The sequence below is a fragment of the Hylobates moloch genome, unplaced genomic scaffold, assembly GCF_009828535.3.
Source record: "Hylobates moloch isolate HMO894 unplaced genomic scaffold, HMol_V3 SCAFFOLD_14, whole genome shotgun sequence".
NCBI lineage: Eukaryota > Metazoa > Chordata > Mammalia > Primates > Hylobatidae > Hylobates > Hylobates moloch.
The window spans coordinates 39699695-39714457 of NW_026652289.1; the positions used below are offsets into that span (position 1 = coordinate 39699695).

Here is a 14763-nt window from a genome sequence, read left to right on the forward strand (position 1 = left end):
CACCCTGGGTCCGGGCGCGGCTCCTGCGCTGGGGCCCTCGGCGGGCCGGGCCGGGCCGGGGGCTCCTGGCTGCCCACCGCCCGGGCTGCTGCTGTGCGTCCGCCGCCCGCCTCCACGCGCGCCCGCCGCCTGCTCCTGCCGCCCTCCCTCCGCTCCTCTCTTTCTCTCTCTCTCTCTCTCTCTCCCCCCTCCTCTCGCTCGCGCTCTCTCCCTCCCTGGAAGAAGGGAATGAGGCAGGGCTGACGTGAAGGGATGCAAAACAGCTCCTCCTAAGCCAGCTCGCAGAGGAAGAGAGAGACAGAAAAGCAGCCCTTTTATCTCTCTTTTGTTTTCTCACTTCCTTCCACCCCCAACACCCCCCTCTTGTCAGCCCAAGTTTTCTTTTCTCTTTCTATAGCAGAGGATTTTTCTTCCTTTCTTTCTCTTTCTTTCTGTCCAACTCTCCCACTCGAATTGAAAGCCTGAAGGGTTTTCTTTCTCCTGTTTTTTTCTTCCCTCTTTTCTTCCTTCTTCCTCCTTTCTTATTTCTCTAAAAGGGTTTTGTTTGCTGTGGGAGTTTCGTTTGAAAATCAAGTCACGCCTTTTTTCCTTCTTTTCTTTCTTTCTCTCTCTTTTTTTTTTCTCCTCTCAGCAGAAAAGGGGAACAAAGATTAACTGAAGCGGGGGAGAGGGAAGAGGCAGACCTCGCTTGGAAATGGGGGGCCCGGCCCTGTCCCGTACAAAGGGGGCCCGGGGGCCCTGCGCCCCGCCCCGCCCCCGGGAAGCCAGGGGCGTCCTCTGGAGAGGAGAGCCGGTGGGGGTGTGGGGCACGGGTGCGGCTCCTGGGTGCCGGTTCCTTCCGAAGTGCGAGCGAGGGCCGCCGAGCCCGCCCCCTCCCCAGCCAGAGGTGGCAGGCTGGGTGTATGTGCTTCACTTATGTATTTTTAAAGTAGGCAGATGGGCTTGGAACAAACATCCCCGCAGAGCACTGAAGAGCAAAAGCCTTTAAACAGCTGTTAGCAGAGCCCTGGACGGCCTGACTCGAGGGAGCGGCGCGGGCTCCGAGCGCCAGGGCCCGGGTGGAGAAGGGGCTCAGGGCAGCTGCTGGGATCGGCGGGCTGGCGGGGTCCCGGAGCCCAGGGCCTGGGCCTCGGCCCCGGGGCGCGCTGCTGGGGTTGGGGGTGGGGGGCCGAGGCGTGGCCGCTGGCAGCGCGGCCGTCAGGTCCCTCTCGGCTCCCTGAGGGGCCGCGGGGTTTGGCACAGCCTCGCCTCCCTCCGGCTCCAGCTCCGGCGCAGGCCGGACACCAGGCCTGCAACCTCCAGAACACCCGCCACTCCGAGCCGTTTCTCGACTCCGATGCAGGGCGGGTCCGGAGCCCTCGGACAGAGCCGGGCAGTGCCGCCAGGAAGGGTCAATTATTCATGGGGCGCCCGGGCGTGCTCCCAAGACCTGCTCTGTCCTCGGGTTCTCCGGAGGAGTGGGGAGAAGACGGGGGAAAGTTCCCAGAGCAAAGTTGGTCACATTTCTCATTTTCCCAAGTAAGTATTGAGCACCTGCTGGATGCCGGGCCCTCGGACTGGGGCTGCAGCCAGGGGGAGAAACGTGAGGTCTCGGTGGGCCCCGAGAGCAAACGCAGGGAACAATGCAGGGGAAGCTGCGGCTCAGGACCAGGTCACCGGGAGGAAGGAAAGCCTGGATCCTCTCCCCTCCCTCTTCCCTTCCTTCCCTTCCCTTCCTTCCTCCCGGCTGCATCTCCTTGGCTCCACCCCTTCTCCTCATCAATTCCTCCCACACTTCCCTGCTCTCCCTGGCTTTTCACTGAAGGGTCCCTTCTCCCAGGGAGGAGCAGATGCTGAGCCCCATTGTCTCTCCCCCAGTGACTGCAGCCTCCCGGGGACAGGACCTGCCACTCCTCACCCCTCCCCCCCAGCCCTGAGCCCTGGGCCTTTAGAAATGAGAGCCCCAAGGCCACGGCCCCTCGCCCCACCCTAAACCATCTCCTGGTGCTCTGAGCTATGACTCCAGTCACTCAGAACACATTTGTCTCTGACTAGGAGTGACAAAACAGTAGCCTGAGAGTTTGGTTCAACAAGAAGGACACCACGGTTTTTTAACATCAGCACCCTGAGCCCCCAATGACCCCAGAGCCTTTGCCCAGGTCCTGCAGGAAGCCACATTTCCGTCATCACTTGCACCCTCCCACTTAGTACACCCAAGCTGTATCCTCCAAAAAAGCAGAATGCAGCTCTTAGAGCCAAGCATTCATTTAACAAATGCTTACTGAGTACCTACCCTGTGCCAGCTAAGGTGCTGGCTGCTAAGGACCGAATCATCAGCAAGACGCAGTCGTTGCTTTGGCCTTTGGCTTTGCAGGCGAAGGAGCAAGAAGAGAAGACAGGCAACCTCAGTGCCATGCGATACAGGCAAGAGTGAACCAAGGAAGCTCCTAAGAGGGTGCTTGGACTAAGGTGGTCAGGTGTGGCTTCCTGGAGGAGGTCGTGTGTAGATTAGGCTGTGCTAGCCAAATACATGGGAGAGAACAGTCTGTCCAAAGGCCCCAGGGCAAGACAGCACATTATTACAGGTTCTTAGAACTGTCAAGGGTTGAAGTGTTTACTGCAGCTTAGAATACAAGTGGGTGGGGGGAGAGTGAGGATAGAGCACAAGTGGGAAAAAGGGGAGGGTGTCAGGGAAGTGTTCAGATTTTAGCCCCTCCCACTTGCTAACTTCGTGAATGTAAATGAATAACATAACTTCAGTGAATAACTTAGACTTAATTTCGGGACATATAAAATGCAGGTAAGCAGACCTGTGGATTGCAGAGACAGTGTCTTAGTTTAAGGGCCCAGGCTTACCTGCTGCATATTCCTGGGCAAGTCAACCTCTCTAACTTTTCTGTAAAATAGGGATAAAAATACCTGCTTCACAGTTTGTTGTGAGGCTCAAACCCCACACCTAGCATGATGTCCAGTACATAAGCACCAATCCCTGGTAGCTTTTATTTACTATTACTACAAATCAAGGAGTGACTGGGTAGTGCCCCAATGACCTGGAAATAAGATTACGTTCGGGGTTGAAACCAGAGTGACTCACCACATGAAAAACACGATGAGCTGGCTGAGGGGGAAGCATTCCTTAAAAGATGACCAGTGTCCCAGTGGGTGGCTGGGATTGGTGAACACCACATCCGATCAAGATGGCCAGGTGGCTTCTCAGGAATATGACCAGAGCTTGATGACTGGTTACCAAAGCCCAGCCTGATCAGCAGAGTTGTAGCCTGCCTGAGGAACAAATAGGAATCAGGAGGGGATGGGCCTCATGAAATCCAGGAAGGCCCCTGGGAGCAGGCACCTGGCTGTTTGCTCAGGAGAGAGAAGTAATCACAGAAGTTTGCACTGGAGGGGCAGGGGAGGGATAGGGGGTGATTATTGACTTCTCCACAACGTGATTTAAAGCTCCCAAAACCTCTTAGTCCTTTGGTTGGATTATTGGTTCTCCAAGGGACCTGCACATGAACTTGGCACCAGCCAAATGCCCTCAAGGATTCAGGCAGATACCACAGCTCTAGTTCCTGCTTTGTAAACATTTTACACTTCTATTATTTCTTTTGTGAGTGGGAGTCTCACTCTGTCACCCATGCTGGAGTGCAGTGGCACGATCTTGGCTCACTGCAACCTCCGCCTCCTGGGTTCAAGCGATTCTCTTGCCTCAGCCTCTCAAGTAGCTGGGATTACAGGCATGCGCCACCACACCCAGCTAATTTTTTTTTTATTTTTAGTAGAGACAGGGTTTTGCCCTGTTGACTAGGCTGGTCTCAAACTCCTGACCTCAGGGGATCTGCCTGCCTCGGCCTCCCAAAGTGCTAGGATTACAGGCATGAGCCACTGCGCCCGGCCCTCTATTATTTCTTTACAACACAAGTTCATTGTGAAAGAATTCGAAAACGAACCCTATCTAGAGACATATTTCGGTGTATATCCTTGGACATTTTATATCCCAGTAGCTACATTTAAGTGCACATAATAATAAAACTGTACAAAGTCAATATCATTAAACAAATGATGACTATATGTATAAGCATGTTATTTTTACAAAATTAACAACAATGGCATAACACTACACCTGAATTGCAACTACTTTCACCCGGTATATGTCACAAATTATCTTCTGGTCTGTAAACATCCACATTCTTCTTTGGATACAGGGTCTTGCTCTGTCACCCAGGTTGGATTACAGTGGCATGATCATAGCTCACTGCAGCCTCAAACCTGGGTTCAAGCCATCCTCCCACCTCAGCCTCCCAAGTAACTAGGGTTACATTTGTGTGCCACCATGCTCAGCTGTATTTTTTATTTTTATGTTTTGGAACAGACTGGGTCTCGCTATGTTGCCCAGGCTGGTCTCGAACTCCTAGGTTCAAGCAGTCCTCCTGCCTCAGCCTCCCAAAGTGTTGGGATTACCAGCATAAGCCACCTCACCCAGCCCACATTCTCATTCTTAGTGAATTATATTATTCCATGGTATGTGTGTATCTTAATTTGTTTGAACAAATTGTTAGATTCATGGGATGTTTGCAGGTTTTTTGCTTTCATGAACCTGCTTTGATAAACATACCTGTACAGCCACCTTAGTGCTAGGCTGGGCTAAGCACTTTATTTGAGGTAGGTGTCATTATCATTTTACAGATGAGGACGCTGAGGCACAGAAAAGCTTAAAAACTTCCTAAGGTCAGCCGGGCGCGGTGGCTCACGCTTGTAATCCCAGCACTTTGGGAGGCCAAGGCGGGCGGATCACGAGGTCAGGAGATCAAGACCACGGTGAAACCCCGTCTCTACTAAAAATACAAAAAAAAAAAAAAAAATAGCCGGGCGTGGTGGCAGGCGCCTGTAGTCCCAGCTACTCGGGCGGCTGAGGCAGGAGAATGGCGTGAACCCAGGAGGCGGAGCTTGCAGTGAGCCGAGATTGTGCCACTGCACTCCAGCCTGGGCGACAGAGCGAGACTCCGTCTCAAAAAAAAAAAAAAAAAAAAAAAACTTCCTAAGGTCACTACCATGGAGCGTCTGAGCCAGAATGTATAGATAGGGTTTCCCTTCGGGAATTCTCTTTCAGCATCTGTTTTCCCCTCTTTAGAATCCCCTCCACTTTCCCCACCAATTTCCTCTCTTACAGATTACCTCCCTGTGAGAACCTGTCTGGACAGGTGACCCACTTCCTTTTGTGACACCTTTTTAACTTAAATAATGCCCACCTTCCAGGGTTGTTGGGAGGAGTGGAAGCCGATAATATATGATGTGTAATGTATGATACTGTATTTTGTACATTTCAAAGCCTGTGTGAATGTTAGAAGGTCCCAGTGAGGCCCTAAGCTTGCAGACATCACTGTTTAGCCAAATCTCCTGACTTGCCCAAACCCAGCAAGGAATCCTCCAGATTCACACCAGAGAGAAAGAAATCAGCTTTTTTGATACAGAAGCAGTAGATGGAGGCCTCCCCTGGGCATTTCAGAAGCACCAAAGCTGCCTCCCTAGAGCTGAAATTCAAAGGTAGGTTTATAATTATAAGGTTTATTAATCCTGATTTCCCTGATAGAGGATACATTCCTGCTGCAGACCTTTCTAGCCATCTCTGAAAATCCCAGGAATCTTGTAAGCTGAGAAAAGGGATGAACACAGCTCTTCAATGTTTCAGTCGACATGTTCACTAGAGTAATTCGCTGGGAGATTAGCAGGTGATTATTAATATCTGCTTCTTTCATTGCCAGAACCAAACAAACATTTTAAAAAGTATTATTGGCTTTGCAGTATCTGAAATTTGACTTTTAATATCAAGACTCCCAACAGGAATCCAGCCAATGAAAGGCGAGGACCCCAGGGTTCAACTAGACAGGCGCTGCAGAAAGCAGAGGTGGACCTAGGGCTCCTAAAAGGCTGGTCTTAGCGGAAATGGCATGGGGGTTGGGAACTGGTAGAGAGTCACTGAGAGCTAAGCTCTAAGTGCCCACAGAAGATGCATTGGGCAGCAATTCAAAATCCTTAGAAGGACCGGATGCAGTGGTTCACGCCTGTAATCCCAGCACTTTGGGAGGGCAAGGTGGGCGGATCACTTCAGGTCAGGAGTTCAAGACCAGCCTGGCCAACATGGTGAAACCCTGTCTCTACTAAAGATACAAAAATTAGTTAGGTGTGGTGGCACGCACCTGTAGTCCCAGCTACTTGGGAGGCTGAGGCAGGAGAATTGCTTGAGCCTGGGAGGCAGAGGTTGAAGTGAGCTGAGATCATGCCACTGCACTCCAGCCTGGGTGACAAAGCAAGATCATCTTTAAAAAAATTAAATTAAATTAGAATTAAAATTAAAAAATAAACAATAAAAAACAAAATCCTCAGAAGTATAGTAACAATTTAGGAATACTCAGGGTTTTTGGGGAAAACCCAAAGAAAGCATAAGTTTGTGTGGATAGATGGGATGAACGTGTGACTTACAAATTATTAGTCCAGGAGTAATGAAAGGGTACATGAAATAATCCACCTCCTCTGACCTCCCCTTGTGATCGAGGGTGCACAATTGCATGGCTTTATTCCCATCATGGCTGAACCAATTAGTTAATTAATCCTATACACATAAATTTAAGAATAAAAATATGCCAAAAGAAACATGGGTCATTACAACTGCCAGCTTCACCGAAGAGTTAAAAATAAATTAAATTTAAAAGCCACAGTGATGATACTTATGGCTACCGGAGGGCAAATTGGTACAAAGCCTGGAAAATAATTGGATATTAAAGATCAAGAGAAGCTTAAAAGTTTCTACTCTTTGATTCAGTCCACTCGAATTCTAGAAATCTGTTTTTGAGAGAAATAATCAGCAATGTGAACAAAGATGTGTTAAGCATGTTTATGAAAGTATTATTTATATTGGCAAAAGTTAAAAATAGGAAAAAAGAACGAGAGAAAGAAGGAAATAATCTAAATATCCAAAAATGATGGAAATGTTTAAAGAAGTTATGGCATGCACATTTGATGTAATACTATTATAAGCTATTAAAAATCATGTTTTTGAAGAATAATGACTTGTGAAGTGTTTATAATATGCTGAGTGAAATATAAAATTATATATATTTAAAATTTGGTATATACATGTATACATATCCGGAAAAATACATGTAAAATACCTGGAAGGAAATATACAAGTTAAAAAGTTATTTCCGGCTGGGCGCAGTGGCTTACACCTGTAATCCCAGCACTTTAGGATGCTAAGGTGGGCAGATCACCTGAGGTCAGGAGTTTGAAACTAGCCTGGCCAACATGGTGAAACCTCATCTCTACTAAAAATACAAAAAATTAGCCAGGTATGGTGGTGCATGCCTGTTATCCCAGTTACTCAGGAGGCTGAGGCAGGAGAATCACTTGAACCCGGGAGGCAGAGGTTATGGTGAGCCGAGATCATGCCATTACACTCCAGCCTGGGTGACAGAGTGAGACTCCATCTAAAAAAAAAAAAAAAAAAAAAAAAGTTATTTCTGTTTGTTGAAATTATAGGTGATTTTAATTTTCTTCTTTATCCCTTAGTGTACTTGCCCACCTTCTTTTTGTTGTTTCTTTTCCTTCCTTCCTTCCTACCTTCCTTCCTTCCTTTCTTCCTTTTTCTTTTTCTCTCTCCTCCCTCCCTCCCCCTCTCTCTTTCTCTCTCTTTCTTTCTTTCTTTCTTTCTTTCTTTCTTTCTTTCTCTCTCTCTCTCTCTTTCTTTCTTTCTTTCTTTCTCTCTTTCTTTCTGTTTTTAGAGACAGGGTATCGCTCTGTCACCCAGGCTGTAGTGCAATGGCAAAATCCTGGTTCACTGCAGCCTAGAACTCCTGGGCTCCAGCAGTCCTCCTGCCTTGGCCTCCCAAAGTGCTGGGATTATAGGCATGAGCCATCACGGCTGGCCCTATTTGCCAAATTTCTATAATTATTATATGTTTTTTCTCTTTCTTGAACAAACTGTATTTATTTTTCTTTTTTTCATCTCCTGGATTATTAAGGTATAATTGGTATACAAAAAATACACATAATTAATATATACAATCTGTGAGTTTAGACGTATGTATATACTCCTGTGACAATCACCACAGTCAGTATATCCATCACCTCCAAAAGTTTCCTTGAATCCCTTTGTTGTTTGTTTTGTTTGTTTCTGTGGTAAGAATGATTATATTAATTTTGAACAATAAATTATATATTCGGGAAACAAGGTCTAGGCTTCTGGTTCACTTCATAGTCAATGGTGAGAAGACCCAGGCCAGGCCTTCAAGGAGCTTCCAATCTTCAGCAGAAACAGCCATGAAAACAGAAGTGATGCTGCAGAGTGCAATTATTTCTCCTCCCTTGGAAATGTTTGAAACCTAGGAGGAAAGAGGAACCAGCGTTTTGGTTGCTGATGATTTGGGCTCTGGGTTGAATAGACTATCTATTGTGAAAGTGTATTGTGCAAAAAGAGAATAGAGCTTTTTGTGAAGGGAGATAAAGAGGGTGTAGGGTGGGAATGAGGAGGATGGGGAAGGAGGGGGCAGGGCCAGGCAGATCCCTGAGAGGCCTGGAAGCACTTATCCTGTGCGTGGACTTCAGGGCTGCCCTAAGGTCCCTCCAGGTTGTCCTCCCCACTCTGCACATGGGTCTTGGTGTCCAGGGCCAGCCTGGTAGCTGGCATCATGTTCATGACAGGAGTTCAGTAAATGTTTATTGCCCATAAGAATACATGAATGTGGCTCACGCCTGTGATCCCAGCACTTTGGGAGGCCGAAGTGGGCGGTTCACGAGGTCAGGAGATCGAGACCATCCTGGCTAACATGGTGAAACCCCGTCTCTACTAAAAATACAAAAAATTAGCCAGGCGTGGTGGTGGGCACTTGTAGTCCCAGCTACTCAGGAGGCTGAGGCGGGAGAATGGCATGTACCCAGGAGGCGGAGCTTGCAGTGAGCTGAGATCACACTACTGCACTCCAGCCTGGAGGATAGAGCGAGACTCCGTTTTAAAAAAAAAAAAAGAATGCATGAATGAATGAACATGTAACATCAGGGATCACTCCCATGAATTTCTTTTAAGGCATTAATAAAACAGTCTGAAAGACTGTGAAGCTGTGATCATGGGCAAGACAGGAGGGGAATTTAGCCTTTTTTTGGGGGACATGGTCTCGCTCTGTCTCCCAGGCTGAAGTGCAGTGGTGCAATCACAGCTCATTGCAGTCTCGACCTCCTGGGCTCAGGCCATCCTGCCATATTAGACTCCCCAGTAGTTGGGACTGCAGGTGCATGCCCAGCTAACTTTTTATTTTTTGTAGAGACAGGATCTCACTATGTTGCCCAGGCTGGAGATATTTTCTTAAGTGAGAAATGGAGGTATAGAATGCCTGGCTATGCAGCAGCAGCACCATCTGGGCAGAGGGTGGAGAGGAATGCTATAGGGTGATGGTTGAATCTTCAGACATGAATTCTCTTTTTGTCCCCCTCCTTTGCTTTTATTCTTCATTTAATCAACAAACATTTGTTGTGACCTGACGATGTACTGGCCACCATCAAGGGTCTCCCAGGCGACCAAGGATGACAGATGTACACTGACTTATACAATAGCAGAAGAGGTGTATCCTCTTCTCTGTAGGAAGGAGGCCTTCCTATAAGAGGTGATGTTTAGGCCAGGCACGGTGGCTTACACCGTAATCCAAGCACTCTGGGAGGCCAAGGCGGGCGGATCACGAGATCAGGAGTTTGAGACCAGCCTGACCAACATGGTGAAACCCCGTCTCTACTAAAAATACAAAAAATTAGCCCAGCATGGTGGCACGCCTGTAATCCCAGCTACTTAGGAGGCTGAGGCAGGAGAATCGCTTGAACCTGGGAGGTAGAGGTTGCAGTGAACTGAGACAGTGCCACTGCACTCCAGCCTGTCACCGGCTGTGACAGAGTGAGACTCCATCACTCCGTCTCAAAAAAAACAAAACAAAAAAAGAGGTGATGTTTAAACCGAGTCTTGAAAGAAAAGTGGGAGGCTGCTCAGCAAAGCAATAAGGACAAGATGTGGAGCAGGGGGAATGGATTTTGGAAACATGTAACCCTTCTGAGCCCCCGTTTCCTGCTCTGAAGAATCCTACCTCACCACCGAATGAGATGATATATGCAAGGTACCTAGCACGGGGCCTGGCCGATAGTAGGGACTGAAGAAGTCAGTTCTTTGTCCCTTCAGTATCAAAATCAGTTCCTCTTTGAAGTTTACTTTCCGTTCACATTTTGTTCTTTTCCCCAGTTCCTCTAGATATCTTGACTTTTGGCTTGGGCCCTTAAAGTTACTCAGATGATTTTCCAAGATCTGGAAAATAATTTAAAACACCTATCATATTTTCCATCACAAAGAAAATCTCAATAAATTTGAAAATACAGGTGTCATATAGATCACATTCCCTGTTCACATATGCTAAAATTAGAAATTAATGTTAGAGTCTGTGTGAAATTTGTGACTGTGAAATTTGTGGCAGTGAAAACAATTAAAAAATAAAAATAATTAACTTTAGAAATCAGCTATTAAAAATTCTCCAGACCAGGCATGGTGGCTCACACCTGTAATCCCAACATTTTGGGAGGCCAAGGTGAGTGGATCGCTTGAGTCCAGGAGTTTGAGACCAGCCTGGGCAACGTGGTGAGACCCCCATCTCTATAAAAACAAAAATACAAAAATTAGCTGGGTGTGGTGGTGCACACCTGTAGTCCTAGCTACTCGGGAGGCTGAGGTGGGAGCCTGGGAGGTTGCACAGTTAGCTGAGATTGTACTGCTGCACTTCAGCCTGGGTGATAGAGTGAGTCCTTGTCTCAAAAAAAGAAAAAAATCTCCAAAATTGCTTTTGGATAAAGTAAGAAATCAAGAATAAAGTGTTTTTTGTTTTTGTTTTTGTTTTGGAGATGGAGTCTCGCTCTGTCGCCCAGGCTGGAGTGCAGTGGCACGATCTCGGCTCACTGCAATCTCTGCCTCCCGGTTCACACCATTCTCCTGCCTCAGTCTCCTGAGTAGCTGGGACTACAGGCGTCTGCCACCATGCCTGGCTAATTTTTTTTTGTATTTTTAGTAGAGATGGGGTTTCACCATGTTAGCCAGGATGGTCTCAATCTCTTGACCTCGTGACCCACCTGCCTCGGCCTCCCAAAGTGCTGGGATTATAGGCGTGAGCCATCGCGCCCGGCCAATAAAGTGTTAATTTAGAAAATAACACAAGCTGGGCATGGTGGCTCATGCCTGTAATCCCAGCATTTTGAGAGGCCAAGATGGGAAGACTGTGTGAGGTCAGAAGTTCCAGACTAGCCTGGCCAACATAGCAAGACCCCATCTCAACAACAACAAAAAAGAGAAAATAACACAAACAAGAATTGTACCTGTGAATGGAATATTGTTGACAATAAAAAGAAGGACTGAGCTGGGTGCAGTGGCTCATGCCTGTAATTCAGCACTTTGGGAAGTCAAGGCGGGAGGATCACTTGAGCCCCGGAGTTTTAAACTAGACTGGGCAACATGGCGAAACCCCGTCTCTACTAAAAATACAAAAATTAGCCAGGTGTGGTGGTGCACGCCTGTAACCCAGCTACTTGGGAGGCTGAGGCACAAGAATTGCTTGAACCCAAGAACAGGTTGCAATGAGCCAAGATTAAGCCACTGCCTCCAGCCTGTGCAACAGAGTGAGACTTCGTCTCAAAAAAATAAAACAAGAAAAAGTAAAATATGGTCCTATTTAATGATTATTGGGAATGTTGCAAATTGTATAAATACAGTTATGAATGTTCAAATAAATTAAAAATAAAGAATTTTTAAAAAAAAGAATTGCACCCGGCCAGGCACGGTGGCTCACACCTGTAATCCCAGCACTTTGGGAGGCCGAGGTGGGTGGATCACGAGGTCAGGAGATTGAGATCATCCTGGCTAACACGGTGAAACCCCATCTCTACTAAAAATACAAAAAATTAGCCAGGCATGGTGGCGGGCACCTGTAGTCCCAGCTACTCGGGTGGCTGAGGCAGGAGAATGGTGTGAACCCGGGAGGCGGAGCTTGCAGTGAGCCGAGATCATGCCACTGCACTCCAGCCTGGGTGACAGAGCAAGACTCCATCTCAAAAAAAAAAAAAAGATAAAAAGAATTTCACCCATGAAAACCAAAAATATACATGCAAAACTTTACTCAAAAATGTATTTAGCCAGGCGCAGTGGCTCACGCCTGTAATCCCAACACTTTGGGAGGATGAGGCAGGCAGATCACTTGAGGCCAGGAGTTCAAGACCAGCCTGGCCAATATGGTGAAACCCCGTTTCTACTAAAAATACAAAAATTGGCCGGGCGAAGTGTCGTGTGCCTGTAGTCCTAGCTACTCAGGAGGTTGAGACAGGAGAATCACTTGAACCCCGGAGGCAGAGATTGCAGTGAGCCGAGACGCGCCACTGCACTCCAGGCTAAGCGACAGAGTGGGACTTCACCTCAATTTAAAAAAAAGTATTTAGATTTTAAAGTAATTGTATTATTAAACCCAGAAAAAGTTAAATAAACAAAATAATCATTCATGTAACAATCTAAAATATTAAATCTAAAAATATTAAAAAACAAAATCCTAAGATGAGGAAGGAGGACATGAATAAATTAAAAAATAGAAAAACAGAATTAACAGATATGTCTTTCAGCTGGTTCTTTTTTTTTTTTTTTTTTAAGAGACAGGTCTTTCTCTGTGGCTCAGGCTGGAGGGCGGTGATAAGATTGGAGCTCACTTGCAGCCTCGAGCTCATTACCTGCTTTACCTCACTATCCTATTAGGTAGATACTATCACTTCCAGCTTCCTAGGACCATCGACAAGTTAGTTAATTAATTAATTTATTATTATTGTTTAGAGACAAGGTCTTGCTCTGTTGCCCAGATTGGTCTCAAACTCCTGAGCTCAAGTAAGCCTCTCACCTTGGCTTCTCAAAGTGCTGGGATTACAGACATGGCCCAGCAAGTGTTTCGTTCTGTTTTGTTTTGTTTTGTTTTGAGACAGAGTATCGCTCTGTCACCCAGGCTGGAGTGCAATGGCATGATCTCGGCTCACTGCAACCTCCACTCCCCAGGTTCAATTGATTCTTCTGCTTCAACCTTCCAAGTAGCTGGGATTGCAGGTATACCCACCACACCCAGCTAATTTTTCCATTTTTAGTAGAGACGGGGTTTCGCCATGTTGGCCAGGCTGGTCTTGAACTCCTGACATTAGGTGATCCACCACGCCCCTCAGCCTCCCAAAGTCCTGGGATTACAGGTGTGAGCCACTGTGCCCAATCAACAAGTGGATTTTTAAAGGAAAATATGAGACAGTTCCTAAGTTGTTTACCAAGAATTTACATTAAAATAACATTAACTATTGATTGGCTGTACATTTTTTTATCATAAATTCCAGCAACATAGATATGATGGTTAAGGCGGGTATTCAGGAAACTACAGGGAAGAAAAGAAAGAACAAAATGCCAGACTGCTCTAAGCTGTTTTTCTTCTCTCATTTCTCCCTTTTGGTAGATATCTTTCCCTTCTGAAGGCACTGGGAATCAACATTGTAGGTTTAAGTTTGTCCCACATGCACACCTGGGAAGGCTCATTCCCAGGTAATATTGTCCTACATAGGAGGCAAAAAGGAGAGATACTATTGCTTAAGAATGTAGTGAATTCTTGGGCCAGGTGCGGTGGCTCACGCCTGTAATCCCAACATTTTGGGAGGCCGAGGCATGTGGATCACCTGAGATCAGGAGTTCGAGACCAGCCTGACCAACATGGAGAAACCCCATCTCTACTAAAAATACAAACTTAGCCGGGTGTGGTGCTGCATACCTGTAATCCCAGCTACTTGGGAGGCTGAGGCAGGAGAATTGCTTGAACCTGGGAGGCGGAAGTTGTGGTGAGCTGAGATCACGCCAGCCTGGGCAACAAGAATGAAACTCCATCTCAAAAAAAAAAAAAGAAAAGAAAAGAAAAAAAGAATTTAGTGAATTCTCAAGGCCTAATTGATTAGCAGCACAAAGGGACATAGCAATGGGCTCTCAGGCCAGTCACCCTCCACCTACAAGTGAGCCAAGGCATGTTGGTTGGACCATTTCTTTTTTCTTTCTTTTTTTTTTCCTGAGAGAGGGTCTTGCTCTGTCACCCAGGCTGGAGTGCAAAGTGCGATCATAGGTCACTGCCACCTTGACCTGGGCTCAAGTGATCCCCCTGTCTCAGCTTCCCAAGTAGCTGACACTACATGGGCATGCCACCATGCCTGGCTTATTTTTAAATTTTTTGTAGAGGTGGGGGTCCCACTATGTTGCCCAGGCTGGTCTCAGACTCCTGGGCCCAAGCCATCTCCCACTTCAGGCTTCCAAAGTTCTGGGATTGCAGGCGTGTGCTAGTGGCACAGCTGAATCATTTCTAAGTGTCTAGCGATCACGATATCATGACTAGTTGTTTTCATTGTTGACTTTAGATATCTAGAAATACAAAGCATTGTCAGTTTAAGAGTAAAAAATATGATGCAAATAAGGACAATTATTAACAAAACAATTTGAAATCCAGATTTGAGTAATGTTCCTATTCCTGAAGGTAACCAAATAAATATTTCATCTACTTCTTGTCCTGGTCTGAAGAACAAGGCATTAAAGACCTCCAGTGATGAAGATGTCCACTCAGGTTCAGCTGCCTGATACGGTGCCTTCCAGTGTGGCTGGAAGTTCTTTATTCGATGTCGTTTTCTAATAAACAAAATCTCCAGGTTGGAGATCATAATGTT

At 46.7% G+C, this 14763-nt stretch overlaps 1 protein-coding gene across 1 annotated transcript in view; it reads right to left on the bottom strand.

Annotated features, from left to right (window-relative positions):
- The window catches only part of ZNF710 (zinc finger protein 710), an 80937-nt gene extending 80626 nt beyond the window's left edge, over positions 1–311 (bottom strand). The window contains exon 1 of the mRNA XM_032175961.2: positions 4–311. The gene's annotated coding sequence lies outside the window, so the exon portion shown is untranslated. The remainder of the gene's footprint in view (positions 1–3) is intronic.
- Between the last annotated feature and the right edge of the window lie 14452 nt (positions 312–14763).